The sequence below is a fragment of the Chenopodium album genome, chromosome 2 (genome assembly GCF_948465745.1).
Source record: "Chenopodium album chromosome 2, dcCheAlbu1.1, whole genome shotgun sequence".
Taxonomy (NCBI): Eukaryota; Viridiplantae; Streptophyta; class Magnoliopsida; order Caryophyllales; family Amaranthaceae; genus Chenopodium; species Chenopodium album.
Window position 1 is genome coordinate 1606294 of NC_137835.1, and position 14011 is coordinate 1620304.

A 14011-nucleotide genomic window follows, 5' to 3' on the forward strand; every position below is an offset into this window, starting at 1 on the left:
TTTAACATCAATTCTTGCTATTGATGATTTCACATATTGTAGGAGCGAGTTGAAATGTGTGTTAAAAGATGATAATATTGGTGAAAGATTGAGGGACGGAAAGTGTATGCAAATATGCGATAACATCTACTTTCTCCTTCCCTTAATTTTTGCACCATAGCAAATACGGAGTATAACTGTCGAACTTTTATAACTTTGATTATGAATTTTCATTAATTTATAAGTGAAAAACTGAAAATATATTCATGTAATATCTTGTTAGAATCATCTCATATTATATTTAATTAATATCAAATTTTTAAAATTTTTACACGTATAGAAACGGATATATATATATATATATATATATATATATATATATATATATATATATATATATATATATATATATATATATATATATATATATATATATATATATTCGTTTGAACACGTGTCTTAATTAGAGACGTGAAAAGTCAAAATAGGAAAAAAATAAAGGACAGAGGAAGTAATAAACAAACAAACAACTAGGTGAGGTAATGAAGTTTTCATACAAGGACACAAATAAGTTCATAGTATATATACATGGCAAATCTAAGATAACTCTTTTACTTTGTTGATTCAAAATTAGTTAAACCAATATTTGTATGGCAAATTTGAGGATAACATAAAGTGTAATAACCTATATTTTCTTTCTTAAAAAAAAAAAAAAAAAAATACTACGTAGTGTACGTCCCTCTGTTTCTTATGCTTATATTGTAAATAAAAGGAAACCGAGGTAGTAATTTACAGCCTTACAGGTTACAAACTCAAAATCATATGCTTCCTAATTCCTAGTAGTATCATGATCAACATCTTGAGATCTATACCTCAATTCTCACATTCAATTTATCTTCCAAGAAAATTACTGGTCGTAGTCAAAACTAACATCAAGTTGTATATTTCTATCCCATTGAGCAAGTCATTTATTAGTCTCATTACTACAAAATTTCCCAAAATAGCAAACCGTAGTCCAATACTCCAACCACCCTCTACGCCAATCTTCCTTATAAATCAACAAACTCCCCATTTTCTCACTTCCAACCTCTAAAACACACCACTCTGCCCTTTCCCTTTCACAAACAACCATGAAACGCGTCATTTCATCACACTATCATTCTTCTTCTTCTTCCTCTTCACCTTCAAGCTTGTTACTTTATAAATTATTTTTAAGATTAGTGAAATAATCAATGAAATTGACTCTTTTCAAACCAGAAGATTATTACATCAAATGAACTAGAAAGATTTAAAAGATAAGGGAAAAAAAAAAAATCAAACCGACATATCTTGTGAAATGCCTTAGCTTGAGAAAAAAATTAATATTCTTTAAACTAATAAACAAAAAGAAGAGGCCAGGATACCTATTTTCTATATGTATGCTCTTGTTTGTACGTAATTTTCAATACATGTCACAATGGTGCCAAAGCAAAAGATATAAAAGTCATTAGAGTCTACCCTATACTCACCTTCACTTAATTTGTTCTTACGAAGATGAGTTTTATTATGAATCTGAATTTATTAAAACTTCATAATTAAATACTTGTATTGAATAAACACAAATAAGAATGAGTAGTTAAATTACATTGAAAAACTAAATTGACATTGGGTATACAAAAAAAAAAAAAGAGAGAGAGAAAGTAATAAAAGTATTACATGGAAAAACAAAATTTACATGGAAAACTTAAATTTGCACAAATATTTTTGCAAATTGGAGGGAATTTTGGTAAAAAAATTAATGTAAATTGTTGTTGGAAACAGCAAATGGGGTGAACATTTTGGGACTAAAATTTGTCAATAAGAGACTATCAAAAGGGGACGAGGGGACGAGGGGAAAACTTTTGTATACACCCGGTTTTCAGTAATTTACTGTACATCGGGTACACTTTTGTCAAATTTAGTGTCACTTTTGTCAAATTTATCAATGAAGCATAAATAACACTTATATATGTCAGGGTAACTTTTGTGCGTTTAAGTGTAGCTTTTGCACATTTTATTGTCACTTTATAATGGATGTTCAGTAATTTACTGAACATCCGTTTTATTTAAAAGTTTGTGAATTTTATATTTTAACAAATTTATGAAGAACATTTTAAGCAATCTATAGTTTTGTACTCCGTACCATTTTTTATGTTTGTAAATAGTTTAAATGCGAAGTTTAACATGGAGTAATTAATATCAACTTTTTAGTAATTACTTCTTCCGTTTCTATTTATTTTACGCGTTTGATTTCGGCACCTATATTAAGGAGAGGAGAGAGAATAAAAAAAAACAAGGGGGTAACTTGTAAATACAAGGTAAAAAAGTTACCCTAAAAGGAAACGTGTCAACTTAATAAAACTTCCTAAAAAGGAATACATGTCAACTAAAAAGAAACGGAGGCAGTATTATTAATCTTTAGTTATACTTTGCATGTAATAGTGGTCAAACTTATACGTTGACGTACTTGTGTTAAATTTGACCGTATCAATTAGTCTAAATTATTACCGAGTATAAAACAAAGGGAGCATGTAATACTGTACAACCTATAATTTTAATTTTGATTTTGCACCATTGCCGTATTGACAAATGACAATTATAGATTAGTCAATTACGTAACATGAAAGTCTTAAGTCTAACCCATGGTGCACGCCTAATTAAAAGAAAAAAATAAAATAATAAATAATTAAATACACCCGCCAATCTTGCCTATAAATCAACACACTCCCCATTTTCTCACTTCTAACCTCTAAAACACATCACTCTACCCTTTCCCTTTTACAAAACCACCATGAAACGCGTCGTTTTCTCCCTATCCATGTTCTTCCTCCTCTTCACCCTCTCAACAGCTTTCCGTGTTACAAAACTTGACCTCACCCACGCCACCAAGCTTTTCGATCATGACGATCACATCGAGTCAACCGATGTACCCGATCACACCGGATCACAATATTATAATATTCTAAAAAACCGATTCAACCCTCACCGATGCCGCCACCACCGCCACCGTCACCCAGTCCGGTTTGTTACGGTTCGTGAGAGTGATGATAATGGAGAGGTTCAGGTTGTTTTTCCGGGTGAGGCTAAAGTCCTTCGTCACCGCCACGTGGCGAGGAACTTTCCTGGAGTTGAGGATGATGAGCAAAGGATGGATGATCGTCTCTACATGATCCCACGGTATCGTCTCCGCCACCGCCACCGCCACCGCCATCACCGCAACGATCTTGATGTCGAGGAGGATGCTAAGGGTGTTGAGGTGAAAGAGGCGGTCAATGAAGAGGAGCATAAAGATGATGAGCATGAAGATAAAGGGAAACATATATTTGAAAAGATTGGCAAGTTCTTGGGTTATTTTTAAAAATTAAAAAAGGATGACACACAAAATATTGATATTTACTTGTAAAAATAAAATGTGTGCGACTTTTTTATAAAAATATATATTTGTGGGAATATATAATTAGTATGCAGCCCGAGTGTTTGTTATGAAATTTATTTTCATGTTGTGTTTATTATATATAACTAGTTTTGTGCCCGTGCGATGTCCGGGTTTTTTTTATTGAATTTTAAGATTATTTTTTAATCTATATCTCAAATTTTAAAATATATCATTGATACAAATTTAGTTAGGAAATTATGTGTTTTAATTTTGTGACATTTAAACTATATATTAGGCATGTAATGACTAATAATAATAATAATATTGGTGAAAACATTTCTTAACTTGTAACCTAAAATAAGGACCCTGTCCGAAATGACCCGTGATCCGACCTGATTGGCGGGTAGGTTTACACACAGTAATAAAATTATATTAGATTTTGAAGTATTATTATTTTAATTGATTAGACTATATTATAAATAATAGATGTGGTACATTTTGAACTAATTCCTTCGCTCCAAAAAAAAATATTATGATACAAAAAATACAATTATATGATAATTTATGAGAGTTATAATGTAATTATTTTATGAATAAAATTATAATTCAATTTGTAAATATTGGTACTTTATCGAAAATAAACTCTAAATCGACAATTTTATTTTAAAATTCTATCCAAATTTGATTGAAAATAGAATTCTAAACAAACTTTTTTTATCCTACAAATTGAATACTGTATAACTCTATCCTACGTGGCGTGACACTTGGCGAAAAATTGAAACGCCAAGTGTCGCTGTCTCGTCGCCTGGCTAGAAGTTTAGCTTTATATATTAGTTATATGATTGTAGCATTTTCAATCGATAAAGCATAGGTTGTTTGAGTATGTATTGTTTGTGAAATAATGTTTGAGATGTATTGTTTACGAAACAATGTTGATTTTATTCTTCTTAATTTTTTTTTTCAAACTACATATCTAACTAGTTTTTCCATTTTTTTTACTCCGTATTATTTTTTTATTTTTTTACGGGCTAGTTTTTCCTTTTTAACTGGTGCACGTCATTTATAGTTGTATTTATTTGTATAGTTGACACAAATTAATATTAGCTAAGATGGCAAGGAGTTAGATCGTGTCGTTCCCTCAAGGTCTTGTGTTTGAAACCCATCAAATGGTTTTTATATTAATCTATCAATAATAGTTGTAAATCATAAGGTTCCTACTTCCTAGTAGTAACAGGAACAAGGAATTGAAAATGGAAGCACACATACATAAGTCAAAATCAGGGACAAAAATTAAATAATTCAATCAATCCAATACAATTGTTTAGAAAATAAAGGATACGAATACGATAAATTAAGTATGGTATAATATATCTATTAACCTATACTAAAAGCGAACCTATAATGACACTTGGCATAATGTCATTTATTTTTTTCCCGCCAATTTCATTATTTCCTTAATTATTATATTATAGTTTAGTTTTATTATATATATAATTATTTCCTCATTTAATTATTATATTTTATTATATTCTTATCATATAATATTTATGTATACATAGTAAATATATACACGAGGAAGCCCCAGTTAATCTCTGGGATAAACAAAATTTGTTTATCACATGGCATTTTGGTAAATAAATCAACAACTTTATCCAGTCATCATCACTGTAGGACCCACTTTTATGGAAAAAGTTGTTGATTTATTTACAAAATTGTCATGTGATAAACAAATTTTGTGAATCTCAGAGATTAACTTGTATTTACCCTATATACACCGTATCAACCATATAGTTCACAAAACAGAAATAATGTGAAAAGTAGTATAAAATCTTTTCAAATTTCCAATATTATTCTTATACTCCACAATACTATCTACATGTAGTTTCAATTCACCATTAAATATCAAATTTATGCATGATTGACAATGGATACGAGTAAAAAAAAATTTAATTTTACATATTTATATAAAAAAAAATCTCCAACTTTTATCATGTGATAAAAAAAATTATTTTAATTAAAAAAGAAAATTAATTTTGGCAGCATATATTCTTTGTATAATATTTAAAATTATACATAACATTTATAAAAACAAAATCATTTTGTTATATAGTATGCTTCGTACTAACGTACATAACATATATTGGAATTGAAAATTAAATCTAATTATTTGATAGAGTATAAACATATTTTTTTGGGCCTCAACCAAAACCTTAAACTAATGGTATAGTACTCGAATATTTTAAGAAGACGAAAAAATCATTTAAAATTTAATCGAACTCAATAAATTTCAAGCAAATTTTATTAAAAAATTATTAAAAGATATTTTAAATATATAATAAAACTATATATACTAAACCATACTAGGAGATATATATATGAGGCAGACCCAGGCAATCAGCCTGATTTACAAAATCAGCGCTTTTCGTGGGCCCCACAGCGTACTTTATAATATTTTTATATTCCTTTGTACTGTTTGTCGTTGAGGACGGATATCTGCCGTTATTGTGGGCCCTTTAATGTGGCAATTAACGCCGTTAACATCAAACCCAAACTCAAAAGAAATATTTTTAAAGGTACGACCCTCTATCTTGGATCGCCATTGTCATCCCAATTGCTATCATTCAGATCTGTTGAAGATCAATCGTGGGTTCGGAATATGACATAGGGGAAGATCGTCGATGTACTCAAGTAAATCATCAATGAATGCTTTAACAGTACAATTAAAACCATAATTAGGGGTGCAAGTATGCCAACCAAATGCAATCCAGCCAACTCAGAACTACGAATTCGTCAAATTCAAATTGTAATAACAAATAGCCTCCGTAATACTGAAAACGCAACAACAATTAACTTACAGTGATACCACTAAGCCAATTCAGTACGCACAAAAGATGGTATGAATTAAATTCGCCAGCGATTCGCCTAGTATGAGTTCTTCGCACATATGGTAGCTGGTATGAATTAAAATTCGCCAGATATTACAAAATTCTTGTCTAATTTGAGTCGGAGAAGGTCCCAATTGCTTGAAAAGACATCATTTGTACCAAGGAGGGAACTACAACAAGCGTGTTCTTGGTCTCAGGGAAGATGATTCTCCAGTAGAAAAATAAGGGTTCTTCAAAATTGGGAAAGTGATGTTAACGATGTTTACTGAACTTAACTGCTTTGACTATGGAAGACGTTAGTCAACAATTTTCAGCAAATGTTAATGTCTCCCTAATGTTACGTATTTACCCTTACCTTTAATAGCAAATTGACAATACTACCCCCTAATTGACATTATTTGCCAATCAGGCTGATCAACTAGTATTTCCCTTATATATATATAGTGAGAGAGAGAGTGCGAGAGAGAGAGACTTATAAGTTATGAAGCCATTAAAAGGAAGCATAGCGGAGCAACACAAACATGACTTTGTATCAAATGCTCTTCCTGTATGCGCGCCATCAACTCAGGATGGACGAACAATATATTGTTGTTATGAATGGAAATGTCATAATACTCTTGAAGCACAACGATGGTGGTTGTGACTTGTGAGACTCCCTAGTTGTAGCAGGATCATATGCTTGCTTTTTTTTTTTCTTTTTTTTTTTTTTTTTTTTTTTTGAATAGCATATGCTTCCTACTTTCCTAGTTGTAGCCGGATCAAAGAATGTAAAATGGAAGCACTTGAATAAAGTATCTTACAGAATAAATACTACTGTAGACTATAGTACATTATATTGCAAGACTAATGATGAGTAATAAAGTAGTAGTGTTCATTTTGATACAACATGCAGGTGAACTTAAATGTGAGTGAAACAGGTGCCATCAAGAGAGCCAATTAGTTCAGAACAAGGCCATGGGCTAACCTTTAGAGACGATCCCTTGACATCAGAACACTCCCATGGTCTTGTTCTCGCTTTATAAGGGCCATTAAGGTTGATATCAGAAAGACAGATGTTAATAAACGGGGCGTTTTTTATTCCTTTCACCAGTCCGGGCTGTAAAATCTTCTCGCCCCATATGCTCTTCATTTTGATATCCCGAATAACAGGGAGAGCTTTTGGATCAAACTTATCATCTGGATGGTCACCAACATTACCAGCAATCTTGATGCCTTTTCGGGCATTTTCAATGTATACATTAGAGAGAGTTATGTTTCTTATGTATCCTCCTCTTCCAATATTGGTCTTTAAATGTATGCCAACTCCCATATTGAAAAGGTTTATATGTTCAGCCAACACATTCTCCACACCACCCGACATCTCACTACCAATAGCAATGCCAGCAAATGGCGATGATCCGGTTATCCTACGAATGGTGATGTCCGAGCTACGGCGACCAAAAGCAAGTCCATACTCATCCCACCCACTCTTTATGGCTATCATATCATCACCATTTGAAATGTACATGTCTTCAATGCAGACATTGGAGCTTGAATCTGATTGAAAATCAAGCAAACTGACTTAGTATACTGGAATTTGCAGATGCCATCATCCTATTATCAGACCTAGATAAGTAGATATGTATAGAACAATTTGTAGGAGGCTTAGAAAATAGAAAGAAAAAAATAGAACGGAGTATGTTTAAAGGAAGTTACTGTTGTTGGGGACTAAATTGCCTATGTCAAATTTTTTACAGCAAAAAAACTACCTAAACTATCCAAGATGAAACACAGGTGCACAACAGTGGATACATGAAGAGCAATGGTCTGTTATAAACTTGGCCCATTACCACACACGTGCTGGACCCATAAGAACATGAGCAACTGAGATAAAGTGAATTTGTCAAGAAAAGACATCAATAGCTCACTTGGCTGAAGGAATGTGTTGGGAAAAGGAGGAAGGAGAGTTAAGAATCTATGTTTATATATAGAATGGAAAGGGAAACAGGGATTGGACTATTGGAGGGAAATTAGGATCCATGATCCCTTTTCTTTACCAAAACCCCTTCCCTTACTCCTTTTGAAGTTAAGTGCTAAACAGCTTCTCCTCTCCCTTCCTTACCCTTTTTATTATTCAACCCACACTTTACGGAAGCATAAGCTAGCAGGACTGAGAGCTTTATTTTATTCAAGTCAATGGTTTAGGTGGACTCATTATCCCACTTGGGAAGGGGATGATAGGTTGCTGATCGGGATACTATGAAACAGAAGACACGCAAGCTGCAGAGATAGCTATATTTAAGTCAAAAACAGTTATAAGTAAATTTACTTAGAACAGCCCGACACCAGTGATGATCAGGTGATAACATGATATCGCAAGTCTATACATACTCTCAATGTTGCCAAATTATCTCATTTCATGTGTAATATGAAGTATATTGTCTAGGAGGAATATCTGATACCAGGCATATCACATCAAGAAATAACATAATACAGAGTAACACATATCACATTCTATGGATAGTTGGATACAGAGTAACACATATCACATTGACACATTCTATGGATAGTTGGATATAGAGTAACATAATACAGAGGAATATCTGATACCAGGCACGTTGCATGGAAGAGTATGTCGCATCAGGGATATCACATTCTATGGATAGTTATATACTACAAAGTATCATACTAGTGCCCATTGTGTTTTCAGAATTCAGATTATATAAATTTTATGTGTAACACAATATGTCGCATGGAATGAAGATTTTATTGCAAAATTTGACAAGTACCTGGATCAACACCATCAGTATTGGGAGAGTCAGGTGGAGCCAAAATAGTCACATATCGAACAACAACATTGCTGAGAAAACCAAATGAGAATCAAATTAGCTTGCAACAAGTGATAGTAGTCTATCATGGCAGAGTTGAAAATACATGCTACCACCATCATAACAAAGTAGTGATTTATCTGCTCTACTGTGATAAGATTTCAAATTGTCTTTCCAACTCCAACAAGTACTAGCAATTAATATACTCATGCCCATCCTATCAAAACTGATGACTCGTGAAGACTGTAGGCCAATTCCTACAGAGTTACCCAAAGGCTTGAACCAGAAAATTTTGACCATCACAGACAATGGCTATTTACTAACGTGTCAATAATTTAGTTTTACTTAAATCCCAATTTTAAAGCTATTTGGTGCTTATTTAAGTATGACACAAACAACGGCTGACTAAATTTTTAGCATGCTCTAGCATAGGAGACAGCAATATATACCTGCAGTAGACAGGGTGAACATTCCAGAATGGAGAATTTTTTAATATCACATTAGAAATAATGATGTCTTTGGAATTCATGAATTCTATAAGATGTGGTCTGGTATATTGAAGAGTCCTTTTTCTCCACAAGTTCCACCAAATGTCTCCTTGACCATCAACTGTTCCATTCTCACCTGTAAATACCAAGTTATCAGGGGACATTAAGACAGGAAAGTTTTGCAAAACATATTCATCCATGACTGAGAGGATCTTTTGAACTCACCGGTAATTATGACATCTTGGACCCCGTCCCCTAGGATGAAGCTCATGTACCTTCCTCCCGCCCGCTCCCTCCCTCTTCCATAAGAAGGCAATGGATCAGCTAGTGGCCAAGTTGAAGTATCCTGATGCATAGGACTACAAATTAAAACAAGTTATGCAGCATCAAAGTGGTGTGAGGGATGGATATAAAATGAACTGCTTCTGCCAGTGAAGTTTAAATCCTTCAAAGCTCATGCATAACTCTTAGAGCGCAACCCTGCCAGATATAGAGCAGCGGGTTTTATTGTGGTGTTACATGGTCCTTGTCTTAGACCGGTGTTATCTGAACTTTAAATAGACATTAAGCTCTAAAAGGCGTATGAATTTCAATAATAGGCATACTGTCCACATGAGTTGTTTTTCATGACTACCTGGATTCACAGATTAGAATCAAAAGCTCAACAGAGAGCAAAAATGAAAGGCACTGATAATGAAAGGACTAGAACACAAAGGACAAGCAGTTGTACAACATTATTATTTACAGGAGAGCTGAACATCATCTTCTGTTCTAATAGAGACATGAGAAATAAGACAGCTAAGCTCCATGGACAGTTGAAAGTTTGAAAAAACACGTCATGGCCTGGGTTTCACTTATAACATAATCCAAAATCAGTGTTCAGTTTCAAGACAACTAAGTAATGAACCATCATAATTTTAAGGATTTTTTAAAGCCTGTTTCTTCTTTAACACCTTTTTCAGCCTCGTGTATACAAATGGTTAGAATAATCAAACTCACGGATACACAACACATCATAAAGTTTTGAAAAGTCAATTAGTTTATATGTTAAAATTTGCATTATATCTAATAATCAAGCCTTTTGGGACATAATGATTTACAACATAAAAAATTAAAAACTTTCAATATAGTTGCTGTATAACGCCACGTATATCACTATGCCAGCAGATGTATGATTTCTTCTTGGCAAGTTACGAATAATGGTGGGTCAGCAGAAAAAAAAAAAAAAAAAAAAAAAAAAAAAAAAAAAAAAAAAAAAAAAGATAAAAGCACTAAGAAGGGCAATGGAAAAGGTCTTATTGCCAAAAATTCTATGAGAAAAGCTGAACCAAAATTGAGCATTTTGTTACTTTATCACAAAGAAAAGTAGCAAATACTGCTGAAAACTGCCTTTGATCACTGCAAAGGAATATCTTGGCATTATAAAGGGCCACAAATACATTGTCTACATACTCTTATTTTTTTTTCAAAATAAAGTGCTCTACATATTCTATCTAGCAAATAATAAATTATGTTAACTAAGTAAATAGGTGTTAAAACTATAGTACTATGTATATGATAATGATATGAATTACCAGTCAGCTACTTTAAGCTATCAAGGAAGATAACCAAGCAACAAGAACAAGCTAAATCATCAAATGGCAATATCAATCACGTTTTTTTATAAGATTTTTCATGTAGCATATGAAAGGATATTAATGATCAAAGCTTGACTACATTATTCAAATGTGACATATCAATACGAGAATGAGTGAGTAACATAACTATCATAGACATAACCCTGACCGACAAATACAGACTTTATCGCCTAACGGCTAATGGCTAATGATCAATTATCCTTTTCTCCCCTGCTAAAAACCAATAAGCAAGGCAAATTGAAGCATTTCCTTCAATAGACCCACCAACCCTCAATATCTCCAGCAGTATGTACCAAGAACACATGAGGACCATACAAAAGAATTTGAACCTCAATGTCTTAATCATATTAAAGACTGAACCTACAACAATTACCCCATATTAAGTAATCCCACCTCCCGGAAGTCGAGTTTTAGTAAATAATGCTACATTGCCATCATAAGACTTTGTGACATCTATAAAATGCGGCTTTAAGACTTTCAATGAATTCCCATTACTAGTAAGCCCGGTTCCAATTATGTGATCATGACCTCCAATAACATAAACTTCTAGAACAAAAAGAAATTCATCATAACAAAACCATAAGTCCTGTTACTCTTTGAAGTTTGAAGAATCATAATCCAACAAAAATCAAATCATAAAGCAATAATCATCGCTTTGTTCTTTCGACCAAATTAAATTATACTTTATCTTCCTACATACCAATTACGGATACTATTCTACAATATCTTGATCTAACTTTTTATTTTTGACATTTTCATTTTAAGTTCAAGTCAATTATTCTGTACCAATTACATGAACCATTTTATCCTCTCAATTCCAACTTTGCATTATTATATAGAGCATTTTGTTCCCAATAACATCTAAATATTTGGTAATAGAACTAAAGAATTGATATTTATCAACCAAAATGCTACTCCATTACCCCACATTCAAATTTCAAATTAAACCCATGTAACTCACACATTGTACAATAACACAAATAAGTTACCCCTCCATCTCAAAATAATTGTTACATTCGACTTATCAAAGTTAATACGAGTACTACCTATACAAACACATATTACGTGTTGGATATTGTTAAATTCGTTCTAATGTGCACGATACCAAAGTACGAAAACAAAATGGAGTAACTAATTTGAGACAAACACGAGTAAATAAAAAGGTAAGTACCTGAGTAGCTTTGATGACAGCACCACTAGCCAAGTAAAGAGTCATATGGCTAGTCAAGTTAAACCTTTCAGTTAAATACACACCCGGCGGTATATACAACAACGAACCCCCAATTCTTCCCAAATGCTCTATCCTATATATTGCCTCCCTAAACGCCTTAGTATTCACCGTCTTACCGTCTTACCGTCACCGCCGAAATCCGTTATCGATATCTTATCGTAGCGGTTTCGCATCGGCACGATTTCTGAACATGTAACTAAATCGTCGGCGCCGGCGACGGTCGCCGTTAAGAATAGAATTATGATGGGCAGTGTGTTTTTGTACATTACTGCCTGTTTATTTTGTGATCACTTTGGAAAAATCGAGGAGAGAGAATTAGAGGTTAAGAAAATGCGGAATTGAATGGATTATGTAGGGATCGATAACACTGATTGACGTGTGATTTTGTTATTTTTAAATTGTCGGCGTTTGAGTGAGGAGAGAGGGGTTGGGATGGAGAGTTTAGTAGGATGGGTGCATAGGAATGTGAAATAGAGACGTTTGTTTTGTTTTGTTTAGAACTTAAGGATCACGAATTCACGAGACATACATGGGGAGAGGAGTTGCTGAAACATGATCTAGATAATTAATGTATTAATTAATCACAAGGAGTCTATCACTTATTCCCCTCCGTTCCTAAATTAGATTGCTAATTTTAATATTTATTCCTCACATAATAGATAAAATTGAATTATAAACAATGTTAATAAAATTAGTTTAAATCATATCATATCAAGAAAAACAACTTTTGATATAATATACAAGGGTATTATTTTAGAGAAAATACAAGTTCATTTTCATGATAAACAGAAAAACGTTTATCTAGTGACATTTTTGTAAAAAAAAATCAAAAATTTTTGTCAAATGAGGACCCTAATAATGTTGATTTATTTACAGAAACGCCATGATGACTGGGATTTAATATTGATTTATTTACGGAATTGACACTAGATAAACGTTTTTTTGTTCATCATGAAGATGAACTGGGGCTCCCACTTTTTAAAAATGGGTGTTTTTTCAAGGTATATATAACACTTGTTGTTGTTGTTGTTGTTGTTGTTGTTGCGGAGTATTATTATTAACAAAAACCTACATAGTCAATCGATTTACAATAAATTAGTGGGGAGCTGAGATACAATTTGAGCCCCCGACCACTCCTCTAGCTATAGCGAACCCGATCCTGCTGAATATGTGAGCAAACTGTGCGAGCACCTATATCCTGAGTCCTTGCGAACGCGTGAACCCGCTTCAGCAATGCAACAACATCGATCTTTTTCTAATTCCCCCAAAGAAGAAAAGGAGAAGGGAAGAAAATCATAACCAATAGCCCTGCAACGAGCCCCATACTTGCCCCGTTTCCGCTAAGCAGCAACCGACACAACACGACTAGGAACAAAGTCAGACAACCTAGATCGTGTCAAAGGAGAAGACTCCGTCAAGTCAACACACACATCAAGGCCTCTATCCGAAGAATAAAGCAACATATCTACAGGTCAAAGAGCCCCATTGTTACCTCTAGTCAACTCAACATTAACCTCCTTTCTCGCAGAAATACCAGACCGAAACAAATATCAACAAGGGTGTCGCTATCAACATTTTTGCCAATATTTA

The 14011-nt window shown here is 33.2% G+C and overlaps 1 pseudogene across 1 annotated transcript; it reads right to left on the reverse strand.

The window, feature by feature from the left end:
- Nucleotides 1-7077: 7077 nt before the first annotated feature.
- Nucleotides 7078-12783, reverse strand: LOC145578981 (putative polygalacturonase; annotated as a pseudogene). The gene is made up of 5 exons (XR_014098957.1): nt 12362-12783; nt 9779-9899; nt 9515-9689; nt 9027-9097; nt 7078-7794 (listed from the first exon to the last, which is right to left on the reverse strand). The product of XR_014098957.1 is annotated as a putative polygalacturonase (transcript).
- Between the last annotated feature and the right edge of the window lie 1228 nt (nt 12784-14011).